Source organism: Rattus norvegicus, chromosome 2 (assembly GCF_021556685.1).
Source record: "Rattus norvegicus strain SHRSP/BbbUtx chromosome 2, alternate assembly SHRSP_T2T, whole genome shotgun sequence".
In the NCBI taxonomy this organism is placed as follows: domain Eukaryota; kingdom Metazoa; phylum Chordata; class Mammalia; order Rodentia; family Muridae; genus Rattus; species Rattus norvegicus.
Genome location: NC_141535.1, coordinates 26,872,281 through 26,892,892, shown reverse-complemented (window position 1 = coordinate 26,892,892; position 20,612 = coordinate 26,872,281).

Sequence of the window (20,612 nt, the reverse complement as noted above, 5' to 3'; positions counted from 1 at the left end):
CACACACATACACACTTTCTGTCTCTCTCTCTCACACACATACACACTTTTCTCTCTGTCTCACATACACACACTTCTCTCTCTCTCTCTCTCTCTCTCACACACACACACACACTCACCACACAAGCATATCCATCCCCCCATGCATATACACATGTACACAGGAACACATACACATGTACACACATGCCTCTCCCTTAAAATAGTCAAGTATATCATATTTGAAAGAAAAACCCACATTTTTAAAAAATCTGAAACGTGGTTTCATTTTTTTCTTTCTTTTGTTTTTTCTTATTTATTTATTTATGTATGTATTTATTTATTTATTCATTTATTTATGAGACAGGGTTTCTCTGTGTAGTCTTGGTTGCTCTGGAACTTGCTCATAGATCAGACCAGGCTGGCTGTGAATTCAGAGATCCACCTGCCTCTGGCTCTGGCTCTGGCTCTGCCCCTACTCTCTGCCCCTCTACCCCTGCCCCTGCCTCTGTCCCTGCCTCTGTCTCTGCCCCTGCCCCTGCCCCTGCCCCTGCCCCTGCCCCTGCCCCTGCCCCTGCCTCTGCCTCTGCCTCTGCCTCTGTCCCTGTCTCTGCCTCTGCCTCTGCCTCTGTCCCTCTGCCCCTCTGCCCTCTGCTCCCCTGCCCCTGCCTCTACCCCTCTGCCCCTCTGCCCCTCTGCCCCTCTGCACCTCTGCCCCTCTCCCCCTCTCCCCCTCTCCCCCTCTCCCCTCTCTGCCCCCCTGCTCCCCCGCCCCTCTGCCTCTGCCTCAAGTGAGTGCTGGGATTAAGGCATGTGCCACCACCACCCGAGTTTCACTCTCTCAGACTCTGGCTTTAACAATAAGCTGGACACCTTGCAAGGGTGGCGGGCGCTTACTCTTTCAGCCCACAGTACCTGAAACTGCACGAACAATGAGACACTTTCGGTTTTGCAGGATGGAACCCAGGCCCTCATGCATGCCAGGCCAGCCCTTTGTGCTGTCATATTCCCAGCCCTAAAACACGTTACTCTCACTTTCTTTAAACACTCTGAAGAATTGGACACCTAATTAATGTTTTTTTTTTCCCTGAGACATGATTTCATTTCTTAATCCAAGCTAGCCTGGATCTTTTGATCCTCCTGCCTCGGCCTCTCGAGTGCTGGGATAACAGGCAAACGCCACCTAGTTGGGAAGGAACTCTTTCCTGGCGTTTGACTATGCCAAGCTTATCCTCAGTGGCTTATGTTTTAACTCAATCACACCAATGGTATACGGTAGCCATTGTCATTCTTGCTATGTCCTCTTTAGATATGGAAAACCAAGGCACATGGGTGAAGTTCAACGACACACAACTAGTGAGTGATATGGTCAGGATTCGATCCGTGGAGTCTGTGCAGTCCAGACTTCTGAACAGTAAATTACACGGCTAACAAGAACACGTCAGATTACACAGAAGGGACTGTACCTAGCGACAGATAATCTGTTATTTTAACACGCGTATTTTATGGGAACCATGGAGTCGTTATGGTTGGGTTTTAAACCAGAGAAGTGCCTGAGATGTCTGGCATCTGCTTCTCCCAGCATCCCTCAGTCCCTACCAGTTACAAGGTGTGGCTGGCACACCAACCCTCTGTCCTGAACTTTCCAGACCAGGGACTGGGCTTTCCCTTCCCTGCACGGAGCCATATTGGATTTGGGCCTAGCCGCTTTTTGACTGCATGGCTCAAAGTGACTAGGTGACTCTGGGCTGTTTGGCCACAGAGACTCACCCCTAAGATGACTGCCATAAGTCTTAAGATTGTTGGACAAAGCCTCTCCCATGAATTTACAGCACAGGAAGATAACATTCAAGGGATGCCTCAGCTCGAGCAGATACCAGTTATCTCCTCAGTCTACACCCAGTGTCTCCACCACCTGACCTCATCGCCTGACTTCTTTGCCTCCAGCTATCACTGCCTATACCCTTATCTCCCCCTCCTTCATGTTTCACAAAGGTCACTCCCCCTACCTGAAAGCCTTAAAAGCTGTAACGTTCATCCCAATAAACAAGACCTTGACAACAGAATCTTGCTTGGTCTCCTTCTTCTCTCGCCCCCCATTTAGGCCCAAGGGTAGCGCCCCTTCGGGACCCTGAATAACTGGGTCCCCGCTGGCGGGGACACTTCCCCAGAGGCTCTCCCCTATATAATCCAAACATTCTGGGCTCTCTACATGGTGATTTCCCTGGCCTCCTTCCTTGGGGCCAGTGAACCCACCCCAGAGCCCCCAAACAGACCTGCCCTTTTCCCTCTCAATTTGGTTTGCTATGGCTCATTGTTTTGGTGGAGAAAAATCTATTCATTTCCATTACAGAAAGCTAAGTCAGAGTTTGGGATAGAAAAAGTCTGACTCCTTAAATTGCAAATCACAGGCAATAATCTCTGTGATCTTCTCCTTAATTCAGTTTTAAGATATTCAAAGAACATGTCCTAGCCAAAGGTGGTCTTGCTAGGGTCATGTTTGTTCATGGCTTTGCCCTTTGACCTTGTCAGTGCCTCCATCTCCCAGGAGGTGCCTCCCCCTTCAACCATCCAACTGGAAGCACAAATCCCAAGCAACCACCTTAAAAGCAGTGTCATACGAACCTCTCCATCGGACAATCAGAAAGCCAGCAGTGGGATTGGATGACTGTACCATCCCTGTCACATCAGGAAGAAACCATTTCTCATGACCACCTCACCTTCAGAGGTGTGGGAAATAGGATTTATAGTATTCAGAGCACCAAGATGCTTACTGGGAAATAACCGTTGGTTCCAAATATAATTCAGACTCCTTATTTCTCTAAATCCTATAACTATAACCTGAGCTCTCTAGGTGGCAATTTCACATTTGTGGATGGCTTTGATCAGTTCTCAAGAGCTCTCGAACACCTGAAAAGCCATCGTAGTTGAGTGTGATTATGTGCTGAGAAGCAGTCTTTAAGTCTCTAGGAACTCCCATTCTCTGGGCTTGGGCTCTCCTGAGGGACCTTGCACAGTCCTGAGGGGAATAGGCTTCTGCTGCGGTTCCTTTCGGTTCTTTTGGATACCCAAGATGTTAATGACAGTTTGTGGATACTTGTTTTGTTGCTGTTTGTTTCTTTTGTTTTAACCCAATAAACAATTTTAAAAGTATCATGTGGGGCGGTGATGGATGTTTTCTTTTTCGGGGAGGGCATAGACTCCATGAGATATTGCAGAGAGCATTTCTCTACTGCACGTTTGTCCGCCACGTTTTCCTGATGTTTGTTAGGCCACCTGAAGAACCTCTGTTCTGCAGGTGAAATGGGAGAGCCGATGGGTTGATCGTGCTGGGGCGCAGTTTCTAAGTGTTGTTTTAAAATAAAGTTTCATTCTTTCACGATACCAGGGAGGTCCATTAAGAGAAAAACTGCTGCCTGCTAACCAGAAGAATAGGATCTAGCTCCCTGTACAGACAAGGCGCTCAGCTGTCCCTTAAGGGTTAATAATCCAGTTAGGCCAGTCACCTAGCCATAGGAGCAACCCTCAGGGAGGCAGGTTCACCATAAGCTATACTAAAGAGAGAAGAGGAATAATTATCCCTTTAGTCTCCCAGAACCCCCAGTGGTACCCAGTGCGGTCTAGGAGCTTCCGTAAGTTTCTGTTGGGTCTGCTGCTTCTCTGAACTCCCTGTCCCACCTGTTCTCCCTCCCCACATCTTTTTCTTATGGATGCCGGCTAAGGCTGCTGCTGCCTCTGGTTCTTTGGACTTTTTTCATCTTTGTTTAAAGCTCCCCTCTCTGCTTACGTGTCATCTGGCTGACCTCCATGTTGCCTTAGCTTGAACAACACAGACTTCTCTTTCTCATCCCATCTTCCTCCTCCAGGCAGCCGCCAAGATTTATGGCTAGCATGCTCTGGGATTTTACTTTAAATTTTAACAGAACTGTCTTCCAGCCTCCTTTTGAGTCAGTTCTTCAAATTCTTCTATAAGCAAGACCAAGAATCCCTGGAACAGGCTCCGATTTCTCTATTAGCAATTCCATCCATGAGTTACTTGTCAAAAATACTCAAAATACAGAAACACCACAGTTATAAGCTTACTTCCCAGGAAAGTGCTATTATTGCCCCTCCCCGTGCTATATACACAGGTGTCACGTTGTGCGAGGCTGCTGCTTTTCTAGAAAGCATGAACCTGTGTTTTTCTCCAAGGATCGAGGTTAAACCCCTGTCACAGTGCTGCCTTATCCTAACTCTTCCAGTTTGAATCAGAAACGTCCCTCACGGGTTTACATAATTGAGGTGTTGCAATTGGCCTGGCAGAAATGAGTGTATTTTAAGGAGACACCTCTGTCCTTTAATCTGACTCTCAGAGTTTTAAACAATGGACCCCGAGAAGCTGGAGTTCCCCTAGGGAGCTCATGTTGGGAAAGAAAAGGCTGAAGCCTGGTGCCTGCTAGAGGAGAAATGTGCCTCCCAGAAAAGAGATTTCATGCAGATCCAACAACTCGCCAGACCACCCTGCCGGGTAAGCCAGAGGATGATGGATGAGTCAGTGGTGGGTGGGGCCACACCTTGACCAGGAATGCTTAGTAATGTCACTTTGGGAACCTGAAGATGGAGTGGAGGGAGTGGCTGGGTTTCTTGTCCCTCTCGAATGTGGCCACATTGAAGGAATCTCCCCCTAACCCCTTACACGTTTTACTATTAGTCTCTTTCAGTTTGGCTTCTCCAGGATAGGTAGCCAAACTTGGCTTCTCAGTGTACAGACTGTGACCCCAGGACTGAGAGAAAGTGGCACTATTTGGGGAAGCCGTGGAAACTAGACCGAGGGGCCGGCCTCCTGGGGGAAGTAGGATATGGGGGACCTGCCTTTGAAGACTGTGCTCCCCCTTCTAGTCTCTCTCTACTTCTTGTGCACCAGGAACTGAATCATCTCCTTTGCCACACACTCCTTGTCACACACTCCTTGTCACACACTCCTGACGCCGGGATGGTCTGTCCAGGCACCTGGGCCCAAGCAAACCCTCTGAAACCTTGAGCCAAAATTAATCTTTTCTCCTGCAAGCTGTTTTCCTCAAGGATCTGGATCCCAATGTCACAAAAATAACTGGCTGAGTTCACATTTGCTTCTCGCTGAATGTGAGCCCTCAGTAAACAGACTTCTAATGAGCGACCTGCAGCCACTCCAGGAAAGGCCAAGCACTTCTGAAGGTGCCCTTGGGCCATCCTTCTATGTCACCACATTCCTGAGAAGAAATATAACAAAAATATGGCAGAGGCTTTCTGCCGTTAGAAAAGTGGTCATAGAGGGGAAGTGACATCATGGAGAAGAAGTGACATCATGGAAAAGAAGTGACATCATGGAGGGGAAGTGACATCATGGTCCTGGATAGCTCTGGGAATAAGGGTCCCCACCTTGTGGCGGTGAGGGTGTGGGGGACACATGACACTGCCTTACTGGAGAAGTTGTAACTTCTGATTGGTACTATTTCCTTTTTGTTTGTTTGTTTTTGTTTCTTGTTTTTCAAGACAGGGTTTCTCTATGTAGCTCTGGATATCCTGAAACTCACTCTGTAGACTAGGCTGGTCTTGAACTCACAGAGATCCTCCTGCCTCTGCCTCTGCCTCCTGAGTGCTGGGATTAAAAGCAGGTGCCACCATTGCCTATTTTGATACTATTTTCTTGTCAAGAGAGTTGCAAGAGGGAGCAGAGAAGGCCAGCAGAGTTAGTGACAATCTTGTCACCCCAAGGTGCTGAATTTTCTCAGAGACCATCCTCATGCCTCTTTGAGTACTGGGTATTGTGGTCTTTCTATTGATTCCACATACACAGTCTTGGTTGTAGCTGGAGTCAAGGGGCCCAGATTAGTGCCAGGCACAAGGTAGATGCTCAGTAGACGTTTGTTGGGATGAACAAAGCTAGCTGCTGTGGCTGTCCCACTGTGATGGCTCAGTATCTGAAGACCGTGGACCAGACAGAAGCTGGAGGTTGATTCCGCTTTAGTGGGAAGTGCTGAGAACTCCTGGCCTCTTAGCTTGAAGAATTATCTGGTTTCTGTTATTTTTTGGGAGAGCTGGTATGTGGAAATGGACTGAAGGACGGTTAGTTTGGGCTTTTTCTTCTACCAAACAAACCCAAACTCATATTTGATTTGGTGGACAGAATACTGCTTGAACAGTAGAGCGAGGGCCCTAGACTCCCTCCGCCTTTCTCTTGGCCTCTGTATGCAGGGGTGGGTAAGAGAGGAATAGAATAAGAGAGGGTGGAGTAGGGAGATACTAGGCATAAAATGAGAAAATAGGCAATTATTTTAAATAGAACGTTGAGGCATCACATGACACACATAACTGATATTTATAGATCTAAATTCAAGTATGCTTTATTTGAATGGGTGGCACTTGGAGTTGAATCCAGCATCTCGTACACGCTGGGCAAAACCCCTTCTGATTTTATTCGATATTAGAATGGCTACTCCAGCTTGCTTCTTCAGACCATTTGCTTGGAAGGTTGTTTTCCAGCCTTTCACTCTGAGGTAGTGTCTGTCTTTGCCTCTGAAGTGTGTTTCCTGTAGGCAGCAAAATGCTGGGTCCTCATTACATATCCAGTTTGTTAATCTGTGTCTTTTTATTGGGGGAATTGAGTCCATTGATGTTGAGAGATATTAAGGAATAGTGATTGTTGCTTCCGGTTATCTTCATATTTGGAGGTGAGATTATGTTTGTGTGCTTGTCTTCTCTTTGTTTTGTTGCAGAACGATTAGTTTCTTGCTTTTTCTAGGCTCTAGCTTGCCTCCTTGTGTTGGGCTTTACCATTTATTATCCTTTGTAGTGCTGGATTTGTAGAAAGATATTGTGTAAATTTGGTTTTGTCATGGAATATTTTGTTTTCTCCATCTATGGTCATTGAGAGTTTTGCTGGATACAGTAACTGGGCTGGCATTTGTGTTCTCTTAGGGTCTGTATGACATCTGTCCAGGATATTCTGGCTTTCATAGTCTCTGGTGAGAAGTTTGGTGTAATTCTGATAGGTCTGCCTTTTTATGTTACTTGGCCTTTTTCCCTTAATGCTTTTAATATTCTTTGTTTTGTGCATTTGGTGTTTTGACTATTATGAGACAGGAGGAGATTCTTTTCTGGCCCAATCTATTTGGAGTTCTGTAGGCTTCTTGTGTGTTTATGGGCATCTCTTTCTTTAGGTTAGGGAAGTTTTCTGTGATTTTGTTGAAGATATTTATTGGTCCTTTGAGCTGGGAGTCTTCACTCTCTTCTATACCTTTTATCCTTAGGTTTGATCTTCTCATTGTGTCCTGGATTTCCTGTATGTTTTGGGCCAGTAGCTTTTTCCATTTTACATTATCTTTGATAGTTGTGTCGATGATTTCTATAGAATCTTCTGCTCCTGAGATTCTCTCTTCTAGCTCTTGTATTCTGTTGGTGATGCTTGTATCTACAGCTCCTTGTCTCTTCCTTTGGTTTTCTATATCCAGGGCTGTCTCCCTTTGTGCTTTCTTTATTGTTTCTATTTCCATTTTCAATTCCTTCACCTGTTTGATTGAGTTTTCCTGTAATTCTTTCAGGGATTTTTGTGTTTCCTCTCTAAGGGCTTCTACTTGTTTCCTTGTGTTTTCCTCCATTTCTCTAAGGGAGTTCTTTATGTCTTTCTTGAAGTCCTCCATCATCATGATCAAATGTGATTTTAAATCTAGATCTTGCTTTTCTGGTGTGTTTGGATATTCAGTGTTTGCTTTGGTGGGAGAATTGGGCTCCGATGATGCCATGTAGTCTTGGTTTCTGTTGCTTGGGTTCCTGCGCTTGCCTCTCGCCATTAGGTTGTCTCTGGTGTTACCTTGTTTTGCTATTTCTGACAGTAGCTTGACCGTTCTATAGGCCTGTGTGTCAGGAGTGCTGTAGACCTGTTTTCCTGTTTTCTTTCAGCCAGTTATGGGGACAGAGTGTTCTGCTTTCAGGCATGTAGTCATTCCTGTCCACTGGCTTTCAGATGGCCCTGTGGGCAGAAACTAGAAGGGCCTGCCCCTACTCCTCCTGGGTCCCTGTGTGCAGGGGGTCCAGATGGTGTTAGGCCTTTTCCTCTAGAGTCAGAAATGTGGGCAGAGAGTAGTCTCCTCTGGTTTCCCAGGCGTGTCTGCCCCTCTGCAGGTCTAGCTTTCCCTCCCATGGGATTTGGGTGCAGGGAGCTGTTTGACTGGGTCCGTTTAGATCTGGGTGCAGTCTGGACCACAGGGCTCCTACAGCTTGACTGCCCCTATCTTACTGTGCTCAGAGGCCCTGTTCAGTTGACTTGATATATTCTTACATCGGCCTCCAACTTCTTAGTCGTAGTCTGTAATCTGAAGACCAGAGACTCCCCAAGATATTTCTAGGCCTTCAATAACAGATCAGGATTATTGAAGTATCCAATCCTCTGGGTTGAGCACCTAGGCAGTCATTGTTGGCCTACCCAGTCCAGGTAGGTTTCAGGCCACCATGGAATTCTCCTCATATGATATAATTACATTTTAACAGTTCTGTTTCTCTGGAGACCCTGCCTCACACATCTTTCTTTCTCCAAATCCCATTCCCATGGTTGTTCTTCATCTGTAACTTATGGTTTACTCTGTCCCTGTTTGCTGGTGAGACTTTTGCTCCGACAAACTCCCAGAGCCCAGTGCCTCTGAGGGAGAGGCGGAGGAAGAAAAGTCCTAGAGATGGGAGTGTGGAAGAAGAGCCCTTGCAAGTCATCCTCCACTTATGCCAATTCCAAAGATGCCACAGAGAGAATTCCTTCTGCCAGAAGTCCTTTCCCGCTACTTTAAAAATAAGAAGATTCCTGAGCAGGGAAACACTCATATTACTGGTTTCTCTCATGCTGTGAACAAATTCATGAGCTGCTGCAGGGCGTTCAATAGCAGAGTCCTTGGCCCAGGAGAACATGTGAAGCAATGAGAGAAATGGGTCTTGAAGGAGAGAAGCTTCTGGAAGAGTAGTTTAAGATTATTTTTATATACTTTGTATATTTAACATATATAATTAAACTGGATTTATAAATAGGGCAGTCGGAATAGCAGGGAGCTGAGGCAGGGGGCTGCTGAGGAAGCTTTTCTTTGGCTTCACAGTTTCCCTGGACTCAGAGGACAAAAGCTGGCTGTCTCTCTGTGGTAGGTTTGTATTCATTTCCTCTGATGACCATAGCAAATGACCACAAGCTGAGTGACCCCCAAACAATAGAACTTTGTCCTGACATCTCTGTAGGCTGGCCATCTGAAATATACACCATGTCACAGGCTTGGTCCCTTCTGAAAGCCCCTAAGAAAGACACATTCCATGCCTGTCTTTATCTGGTGGTAGTTTTCTGGCAACTTTTAATGCCCCTTGGCCTGTAGACATGTCACTTCAGTCTCTGCAGCTCTGACATCTCTGTAAGTGATGTCTTCCTCTCCTTATACAGACCTGGTTCACTGGATTGATGGATCACTCTAAGTGTGAGATTGGTCTCAGCTCTGGAACCTAGTGACAACTGTGATGCCTGCTCTATATTATTGACTTGAGCATGAGACATGCCTAGCAGGTAGTAAAGTACATTGTATCTGACAGGATTGGCATGTGGGACAGCAGCAGAGGGAGGGAACCCTGCCCTGAATGTGTGTGGCACCAGTCAATTAGCTGAGAGCCCAAATAGAATACAAGAGTGAAAGAGGAAGCCCACAGGCTGGGGAGATGGCTCAGATAGGTGGCTTACAATCTTGTGGACCTGAGTTCAATCACCAGAGGAACTCTGTCTTGAAAAAAATGAAAGATTAACAAGGTGGACAGTGATGAGGAAGGGCATCCCAGATTGTCATCTGACCTACTAACCTACAAATGCAGGTACACACATGCACAACCCCAGTGTGTACACTTACACACACACACACACACACACACACACACACACACACACACATACCACCACCACCACCACCACCACCACCACCACCACCACCACCACCATAGACTCCAAAGTCACTCCGTCTTCCAGTGTAGACTCACATCAGTCATTCTCCAGGGAGCCTCTGGGTTTGTAGCTTTGGACTGACATTACATCATCTGTCTTCCTTGTTCTGAGGCCTCTAGTTTCTTGGACTAAGAAGTTACTGGGTTCTCAGAATCTCTAGCATGTAATAAACTACTGTTGAACTATATAACTGCCTATGGTTATATATATGCATAAAACTTGATCCAATAAAACACACACATGCACACATATACATACTTACTTTAGTTGCTTCTGTTCTGCAGAGAACCCTGACTACTATAAACAAGGTACTGGGGGCTGAAACCTAGAAGAACATCATTTTGGTGTCACAGATCAATCCATTCCAGGTCCTCACATGTTCAATTATTGTTTGACTTTCAGTCTTACTGACCTTGAGCTTTTGAGTCAGGGGTTTCCCCTTGACAGAATTCCTCAAGTCTTGAAGCTCATTATTAAAGCATAGTAGCAAATCCTCTGCTATTCTGAGGAATTCTACAAGAATGTAGCACAGGAGGCAGTAGAACTGGTGAGCATCCCCAGAGAATGGGAAAGGAACAAAAGCAAATGCCTTTGATCTCTCAGCCTCAAAGCTGCAGTGAGGGCAGGTCCTGTCCGCTCAGTATCCTTTGCCCCTTAGTCACAGAACAGAAATGTGCTTGCCGACTGGAAACGGAAGTGGAATTGAAACAGAAATGTGGCGCTGGAAGCTTTGCATCAGATCCAATGGTTTGTTGAAAATTTTGAAAAAAGAAATCTAACAATATTGGTGAATAAAGTCTATAATGAACGAATCTCACTCAACCTTCTCTCATGGTTTGGGAGGGGACGGGGAGTGGGGAGAGGCATGGTTAATTATATAGAAATAAAAACGTGGGTCAAACAGACAATAGAACATAGGACTCCTAATCACTAAAGCTACCCTGGGATACTTGGCATTAGATTTTGTTTTCTGTGATGGAGAAGGAGTCAAGACCTTGCATACTCTTTGCCAGGCTTGATCATTCCCCTTCAAGTATTTGGTGGAGCAGTCAGCAGATTGCCTGAGACCGACATTGCTCTCCCAGTGGCAGGCTTCTTTTAGGGTGCCAGGTTAGGGTGCCAGGTCACCTCCCATTTCCTTCCTTTATGTTCAGGAAACTCCAAACAGTGCAGTGAAGCTCATTTACCACAGAGGCATCTCAGGACCAGTGCTACCACCACGCCATGAGTGTGTGCTCATGGAAAAATGTGGAAGAATAGCCACAAAGTCATGCAAACATATACAGGAAGTCACCTACCAGGTGATATGTCACAAGGCTGCAGTTCTGTGCCACCTTCGCACCCAGAGCACATAAGCACACTGGATACAAACGCCGACTCTGAGATTTCATCTGAGAAGTCCCAGAGCTCTAATCACCTGGCTAGCCATCGGAGAACAGGACCCTTGAATCCCTACCTCACACTTTGGGATTAAGTTAATACTGAGCACATTAAAAATAAAATTAAAAAAACCAATTAAATCAAAGCAAACACAGACACACAGGTGCACACTCACGCCTAAAAATATCATGAGAAAATTAATTAATCTGTCCCCAAATATTTTTTCATGAAGAAATTATCATTAGTAAATTCGAAAGGATAATAATAAACTGGAAAAAATGCAACTCACATTAAGGCAGAAAATTAATTTTGCCCTCCCCCTCTCTGTCACACACACACACACACACATACACACACATACACACACATACACACATACACACACAGTCCTTATAGAAATGAAGCTACGAATCAGTAGAAAAATAGGCAGAAGTTGAGGACACAACTACTCACAGAGGAGCAGACACACAAGGGACACTCACCAAATGCTCAGAGAAATGCAATCTTCAAAAGCACAATTCCATTACACTTCTAAAAGAAGCTCAGTTTTGAAACCATTAAAGCATCATGGGATTAGAGAGGTAAGATAACCCGAGGGCACCAATGATATTTCATACAACAAGACCGACTGCTGAGGGCACCACCTTTCCTTGCACCTCATGTAACCTTCTTGATAGAGTGTAGACTGTGGTCCCACTCATTCCCAGTATCTCACCAGCGCAGGCCAGTGAGAAAGCCGCTGGACTTGCCTTTTATTCTGGTGTGCTGCCCCAGGGGCGGAAGAACAAAGGAACAATGGACAATATTGGCATTGGTCTTGAGAAAGTCAGCAACATTAGAGGTGGGGAAGTGAACCTTGTGAGTCTAATCAAAGCTTGCAGATGTAATTCCCAAGCGTCGGCATCCAAAAGGAGAAGAGAACTTACAGGGTTTTCATTTTTAAAAATGCTGCTGGACTTGCAGCCACAGTTCGTGCCCCAACAAGCCAGGCGCAGCCACCTGTCGTCAGTAAGCCAACGGTAGAACCGACTGAACAGTGGGAAGCGGGAAAGGGTGGTCACACCGAGAGGCCAAGAGGTCCAGTGACACCCCCAAGTCACCCTCAAGTCCATCTTCAGGGTCCTAACATGAGGGTAAGGTTCAAAAAAGAAGACAAAACATACAAATATTTAGGCAGTCTGTCCACTGTGCGGCCCTGTCCACCACTGTCTAACCTCTAAGGATCGCCTCCAAGGTCAACGGATGAGTTGTGAATTTTCTCCAAAAACCAAGTTCACCCTCTAGCAGACAAGGTCCTCTTTCAGAAGCCCCAGCACTTTAGACTTTTCTTCTCCGGGGAGAGCCTTGAGGGGATTTGTGACGTCTACTGTCTCAGTAGTCTGATAGTCAAACTGGTGTCATTTTAGACTGCATTAATTCTTCCCAGACAAGCTGGTTATGATAATAGAGCCCTGGGACTGGGTTTTTTTTTTTTAATGTGAAATAGGACTTCTTAGGACATCTTAAGGAAATCTTTCAATTTCTGCTTGCTCAATTCCTGTTGCCCAGATTAAAAACAAGAGGGAATGAACTGGATGTGGTCAGTTGTAGAAAATGCCCCGCTGTAGCTCTTAAAGGCAGAAGCAAGCACGCATCTTCCCGAAAGACACATTCCTGAGAAATTTTCACTGCTATGTTCAAATCTTTTTTTAAAAATCCACTTATTTCCAGTAGTATGCGCATTACCACTTACCTGCATGGGTGTGCGTGCGTGCGTGTATGCATCTGCATGCCTGTGCCCCTGAAGGCCAGAAGAGGGGGGTCAGACCCCTGGCTGGAGTTATAGAGGTGAGCTGCCATATGTAGGTGCTGTGAACCTAACCTGGATTCTGCAAGGGCAGCCAGTGCTCTTAACTGTGGAGCCGGCCCACCCACCCCGACCCCCTTACATTTAATGACAACAGTTGGTCAAACCAATTGTGCTGGCAGCTCCGTCTGAATTATTTATGTCATTGAGCTTCTCAGTCACAGGAAATTACAATTTGTTTACATAGCTTTGTTACAAAGTGATTTAGAAATAAAAAAGGTGTTCAAGCATTCGGATTTATTACACCAGGCATACATAATATTCCTGAGGGGGGGCAGGGAATGGGTTCTACACGTAACAAATGTATAGTTGCCTAGTGCCTTGTTGGTGCAGTCTGAGGCCATTCGAGTACATTTTAATGATATAAGGAGAACATTAAAATGATGTGAGGAGCTTTAAACATGTCTACTTATTACATGCCGGAAATTATACATTTTGTTAAAGTAACTTATAGCTTTTATAGCTGCAAAGAGAGAGGGCTGATTTCCAGTTCTTTGGAGGACACAGCAATTAAGTAGCTTGAACTGTTGCCCTCTGGAAGAGCTGACCAGAAATCTTAGCAGGTGAAAACCTCATCCACCAAGGTGTGAGCACAATGACAGGGAGACAGAGAGCCGCAAGGAAGCCCTGTTTCTGCCTTCTTGGTCTAGGTAGGCAGGTCCAATCTGGGCAGGCTGCCTGGAGGGAGGGAGTCACAATGGACCTTGGCAGGGACAGTGGAACAATAAAGAACACAGCCGGGCCTCTCAGGAATGCAGGGGAAACCCCTGGACCATGAAACACTCCCTGCCACGTCCTCTTGGGTTGTGCAGCCTTCTGACCCCTCCCTCTGCCTTTCCACCTTGAATTCCTGCAAACCTCCTGCTTTCAAATGCTCATCTGACGGTCTCTTGAGAACTGGCCTAGTCCTCTGCAAGCACTGCTCAGGGTTGGAACAGGAGCCTGCCCCTCTATAAAGGTCCAGCGGTGTTTCTTTCCTTTGCCCCTATGGCTGTGGAGCCCTATTTCATGTGCTACCCCTGCTTCCTAGCATTGTGGAGACACATTCAGCCCCAGATGGGGTTACCCCAAAATCCATTTTCTCGGTTGGTACACGTTTGAGTCAGGGGGATGTTATTACTGCTACATCTGACCGACCAGGGAAACCAGGACTTCCCTGGAGCTTAGGGTCATCCAAGCCTCAGGCTTACCATTAAGAAGGAAGGAAGAAGAAAACAGCTCAAAACATTAGATTTCTGGGAAGGGCCATGTCAGAGCAGCAATCGAACCCTAGAGATCTGGGCCCAGTTGGTAGAAGTGCTCGCCTTGCATGCGTGAAGCCCTGAGTGTGATTAATCCCCAGTGCTGCGGAACCCAAGGATCACACCTACGGAAGGGAGTGTGACAAGAGAACCAGAAGTTCCAGGTTGCCCTCAGCTTCAGAGCGAGTTCCAAGCCATCCTGGGATATATATGTAGGACTATGTCTCCAGACACCATCAGCCCTGGGAGACCTGGTCTGAAAATGGTCCTTGTCACCACGAGACCCAAACGAGAGGGCTGTGCACTGAGAATGGATGGCTGTTGTGTTGCTTTTGTCTGACGCTGTGGAGCCCACAAACGCTGCTGTGGTAGAAGAGGAGCTACTGATCTAACGTGAAAAGGGAGTGCAGAAAACTCCAGGTGGATAGACGGGCTTGGCGGGGACATAATACATCCATCTTCTTTTTCTTTTCCAAGAAACCCGAGAACACAGGTCACAGGACAGGTACCTCTGAAGTAGGGACCAGAGATGGCGTAGGAAAATATTCTAAGCAGACAGTGCTGGGCCAGGTTTGCTGAGATGAGGGCCACCACTGCGAGGCCGGCCAGTCTGTGCGGAACATCCCCACGTGCACTCCCTTTCGCCTTTCCCCCAAACCACGTGGCTGACTTCTTGTGCTTTACCCAGCCTGAAACAACGTCCTGATGGCTGGTTGTCTGTCTGAATTGTCTTTTTTTTTTTTTTTCCGGAGCTGGGGACCGAACCCAGGGCCTTGCACTTGCTAGGCAAGCGCTCTACCACTGAGCTCAATCCCCAACCCCCTGAATTGTCTTTTTATTTACACCGTTTCCTCCATCCCTTTACTCCCTGTAAGCCCTCTCATACACCCTCTGTGCCTTGCTCTCTTTCAAATTTATGGCCTCCTTTCTCATTAGTTGAAATATCTTTGAAAGGATATTACAGGGCTAGGGATGCAGCTAGGGATGTACTTAGCACGAAAGAGGTTGTGGGTTCAATCCCCAGCGCAGGAAGAAAAGAAGGGGTTGGAGGAGGGAGGGTGGTCATTACAGGACATAGGCAGAACCAGAGATGAGAAGGATAACTCTGCCCTCTGGTCTTGTGTAGACCAGGCCCTTTGCACACACCGTTTCATCCACGTCTGCTCAGAGTCTGGCAAATGGACTGGTAGACATGACCCATTTCCCATAAACACAAGCCCCATGCCCTGAGCATCCTGACCAGGCTACGGAAGTCTGTATAGTTTATAAGAGACCAATCCCACAATTCCCTCAGTTCCACGGGGAGAAGTATTGCATTGTTCTGGTCACATGTACCAGGAAAATATCCCATTCCAAGATTTACTTAGAACCTTTACCAAAGTCTCCATTTACACTTCACCAGCCTCTTCTCCCATTCCTTCCTGTTCTAGATACTAACATGACCTAATCTGTGTGTTTAAAAAAATTCTTATTAATATTCTATTAATACATTGTCCTATATTGTAATTCAATGTATCTAGTATAATAATTCTACTAATATATTAATACAATGCCAAGCCCTTTCCCATCAGTGGCTCCCTTTGACTGGACGTCCTTTCCCTTGAATCATTGGCTTATTCTCATCTCTCAGGCCAAGAGTAATGTCTGTGGGGACTCTGCTTTGCTCCCCATGTAAAGTGGTCAGACCTATTTCTCTACAGCACAGCATTCTGCTTATTTCTTGGGTAACACAGCACAACCTGTAATCATCTTGTTCATGATATACTTTCATATACTTGCATATAATTTTACATACTTACTGTACTTTTTACTCTATAATCATGCCTACTTTGCTATGATGTAATCCCAAGTGCCAGTTCTACCTTTTCACTGTCCCTGCTCGAATGTGTGAAGCATCAGAAGTACTGAGCAAATGTTGCTCTAATGACTGCAATGGGTAAGGGACTCTTACTGGGAATGCTTGGTCTGTGACTGTGGCCATCTAGCTAGGGAACACTAAAAATAGTTTTGCCGCTGAAGAAGTCAATCTTCAATTCCCTTTCTATTCTGTGCTTATAAAATTATTGTGCTGGCTGGTTCCATCTCAGTAGGACATAAGCTAGAGTTATATGAAAGGAGGGAACCTCAATTGAGAAAATGTCTCGTTAAGATCCAGATGTAAGACATTTCCTTGGTGACTGGTGTGGGAGGGCCCAGCCAGTTGTGCGTGAAGCCATTTCTGGGCTGGTAGCTCTGGGTTCTAAAAGAAAGCAGGCTGAGCACGTTGTGAGGAGCAAGCCAGTAAGCAGCACCCCTTCAAGGCATTTGCCTCAGCTCCTGTCTCCAGGTCCTGTCCTGTTTGAGTTCCTATCTTAACTTCCTTCAGTGATGAATAGTGACCCAGAGTACTAGTAACCCTAACAAGCACAATTGTTATGCTTTGATTCCAAGACTTTATTCTAGAAATTGTAGTTACCCAATCACTCATTTGCCTAGCTGGATGTATCCTATATAAGGAAAAAGGACCACCATCCACTTGGAAGGAGATTCTGATTCTTACCCTTAAGCTCATGGGGAATATAGTCTGTACTGGGTAAACTGCTCAGACCCACATCCTCTGAACTATACCAGAAATGTGGTGCTTGACTTCCTCAAGAGAAAACCTCACGTGCTTTAACCCAACTCCAACGGTACAGTTGTGAAGAAGCACAGTATATAGTTCGATAATATGCCAAGCAGAAAGCATCTGGCGAGATGCTGAGTTCACCAACTGCTCAGTCTCTAGAGACTTCAGAGACTCCACTAAGTGCCAATCCCAGGGATGACCCATTTTTATCTCTGTCTTCTGACACAATGTTGGCGCCTTTAAAGTAGGAATTCCTGGGCATTTTACTACAAGATGATGGTCAAAGGAAATGAGCAAGAAGCACCCTAGGAAGATAGAGGAGACATCGTATAGATGCATAGAGTAGAAAAGGAACTTGAAGTTTTCAACAGTGAAACTATTTTCAGAGTTTTCTTAAAGCGATAACGGTCAATCCTCAAAACAGAACTCAACTCTATGGCAATATATTTTTGTTCTGTAAAAATATTTCTAAACTAAGGAAGGGAAAGAAAGGAAACAGGAAGGAAAGAAGGAAGGAAGATGCAGCATGCAGCTTTTGCTGCCTCATTAAGCTCTGGGTGGTCCATGCTACCAGCCCCCACCCAGATTCCCTGAAAAACACAAACGCACACACATTGCCCAATTTGAACCTGACTTATTGACTCAATTGCTGGGCACTGCTATCTCCCACAGGTAGTGTGCCCTTCCTGATACTCTTAGCTCATCACCTCTCAACCTGCTCTAGCTTCAGCTGCTCAGTTTCTTTTAGTCCCAGCTCAAATTCCAACCTCCCACCGGGAGAAGCAGTCCCCGGCCACTCTACCAGAGATCTCACATTGTTGGTTAACTTTTCTCCCTCCAAAGCACGGTGAAAAACTCCTTTCCTCTCCCCATGTCTCCTAGCTGGCCTATGGGGACCTGGAAGTCCCACCTAGTCCACCCAGCAATTTGCCGCTAGCATTTTTACTGATGTATCAAGAACCAACTGGGAACAGGACCTTAGCATCAGAACCACCCCTACATCTCACCTTTTTTTGTCCAATTTAAAAAACAAAACAAAACGACAACAACACAAACTCTTCTCCCAGACATAAATTGAACAAAACCATAACAATAATGTAAATTACAAAGTATTTGGAGTCATAAAACGGGGAGAAATCAAATTTGTACTGACCTGGAAGGATGTTTATTCCTACTGGTTAACTGGAAAGTTCTATGAGTATTTCTAGGAAAGAACAGTAGTCATCAGTCTTCTACAGCTACAGACTCTGGGAGTTGCAATGATCACTGGCCTAGCCAGGTATGCCCATTGTGCAACGGTGGCATGAATGTTATATAAATAACCAATCATTGCTGTAAAATTAAATAAAAGGCTGTCTTTCACCCTGCACTAGATCCGGCACCACAGTGCCCCAAGATATCTGGTAGATACCTTCATCTCAGTCAGCAAAGTCTCCCATCTGCTTTGCTCTATCCCATATCACACTGCCAATGGTGTCTCTCTGAGCCTGGCAACAATCTCTCTACCCATCTAATTCCCAAGGCAGGTTGCCACCATGCCAGAAATATACATCCCAACTCCATGGTGGCCTAGTGTCTCCAACCACCACATACTCTCTTGAACTTAAGTGGCCATATGAAAGAACATGCAACACAATAACCTCTGATCCAATTGATAAGATATAATTGCCCACCTAGACATACAAAGTCCTGTACGCACCCATCCCTTAAGAATACTCATAACAACCTGTAAATGTGCAGAGAGGAATCTTAACATCGGTCTCCATGTTCTCCTCCCTCCTTGCTCCAGTCTCCTCCTCTGTCTAAAACCTTTCTCCTGCCCATCCTTCCTTCTAGTCCAGTGACAGGCTTCGTTCTATCTTGTACCTGCCTTCACCTGCGTAATGACATCATCCCACAACCAATGATTTTCTGATTGCATTTAAGGCCTCATGCTTGGTACTGTTTGCTGGGTCAAGAGCCCATGGCTGGATGGGTCATAGGCCCTAGGGAACTTACTACTAGTATTTTGCTAAATGGGCCCAGTGTTCTGCTGACTCCTAAGTACTCATTTTTATATTGGAAATTATTACATCTCTCAACCTTCACCTGAGATTTCTTTTTCTGCAATTGATGGTGATTAATACAAAGACTCATGACTGCAGAGACCCTCAATACAGAGAATAAGGGAGTGCAGAGTTCTCAACTCTAAATAGGATGCCTAGATCACACTCCCTTTCTCCAACAGAAGGAATATAGAACGCATGGAATATTATCTCAACAGGACTGAAAGAATGACTGCAAATGTATTATGAATGAATGAGACACATGTTTATAAACAACAGCTGGTAGAATTTGTCCCTGGTAGACTTAAATTAGAATACTTTCCAGTGGAAATGAGTGTATATTTATTTATGAGATGGGGTTCGGACCCAGAATCATATTACATAATCTCCATCCTGAGTCCTTTCTTGTATTCATTGTTTTATGACAGGGTTTTGCTAAGTTGCACAGGTTGGCTTTGACCTTGCTAAATCACCTACCCCAGCTTCCCAATATCTGCGATTACAGACCTGAGTCACCAGGCCAGGATTAATTCACACTGATTGTATGAATGATCATAGGTGATACAAATTTCTACAAATTCCCAAGCACTAAAGTTACAGAGTCTATAGGCTTTTTAACTTTACTGCAGATAAAAAGAAATCAATAACAAAGAATATTACAAAGACTCACACTTAAGGAATATGCTCTCAATGATTCCTGAATAAAAAAATGAATTTACACCAAAGGTCAGAAAACAGTTTGGACAGTGTGGAATGTTTCAGTGATCCATACCAAAGAGAAATTATCCCAGAGAAGCTTCTCAGTCCTGAAGTGCTAGCTGCTACCTATCAGCTCTCTGTTACACATGCGCTAAGTGTGACTTGGCAAAGCTTTCCACCCCCCTGAACCACCAAAGAAACCACATCCCTTCCCTTCTCTCCACTCCACATCTTACTAACCAGACCACACTTGGGTCAAGTTTGTTAGTTATGCTATTCTGGTTATGTAGCTGTTTTCCTCAAAATGTAATGGGAGTAGATTTTTCTTTTCTTCTCCACAGCATCATATTTTTATTAGTTATTTGGTGTTGCATACAACGCACCCCTATCCCAGTTGCTTTTCATTCCCCCCAGTTCCACTCGCCCACTCTGTTCACTTGTTTTTAGAGGCAGGTTTCTCTATGTAGCCCCTGCTGTCCTGGAACCTGCTCTATAGACCAGGCTGGCCTCAAACTCAGACATCCACCTGCCTCTGCCTCCTGAGCACTGGGATTAAAGGTGTGTGCCACTGTCCCCGAACCACCCTTCCACCTAAAGAAAAGAAAAATAAACACCAAGTCCAATTTGTGTTGCCTGTATACTCACTGGAGCATGGTCAAACTTCCAGGGGCCAGCCCTGTGCAGAAAACCGAGTCCTTCTCCACCCCAGGGCCAGAAGCCGTCAACTCTGAAGAGCTACCCTTCAGCATCTTTATCATAGTTTTTTTTTTTTTTTTTTTTTGGTTCTTTTTTTCTGAGCTGGGGACCGAACCCAGGGCCTTGCGCTTCCTAGGCAAGCGCTCTA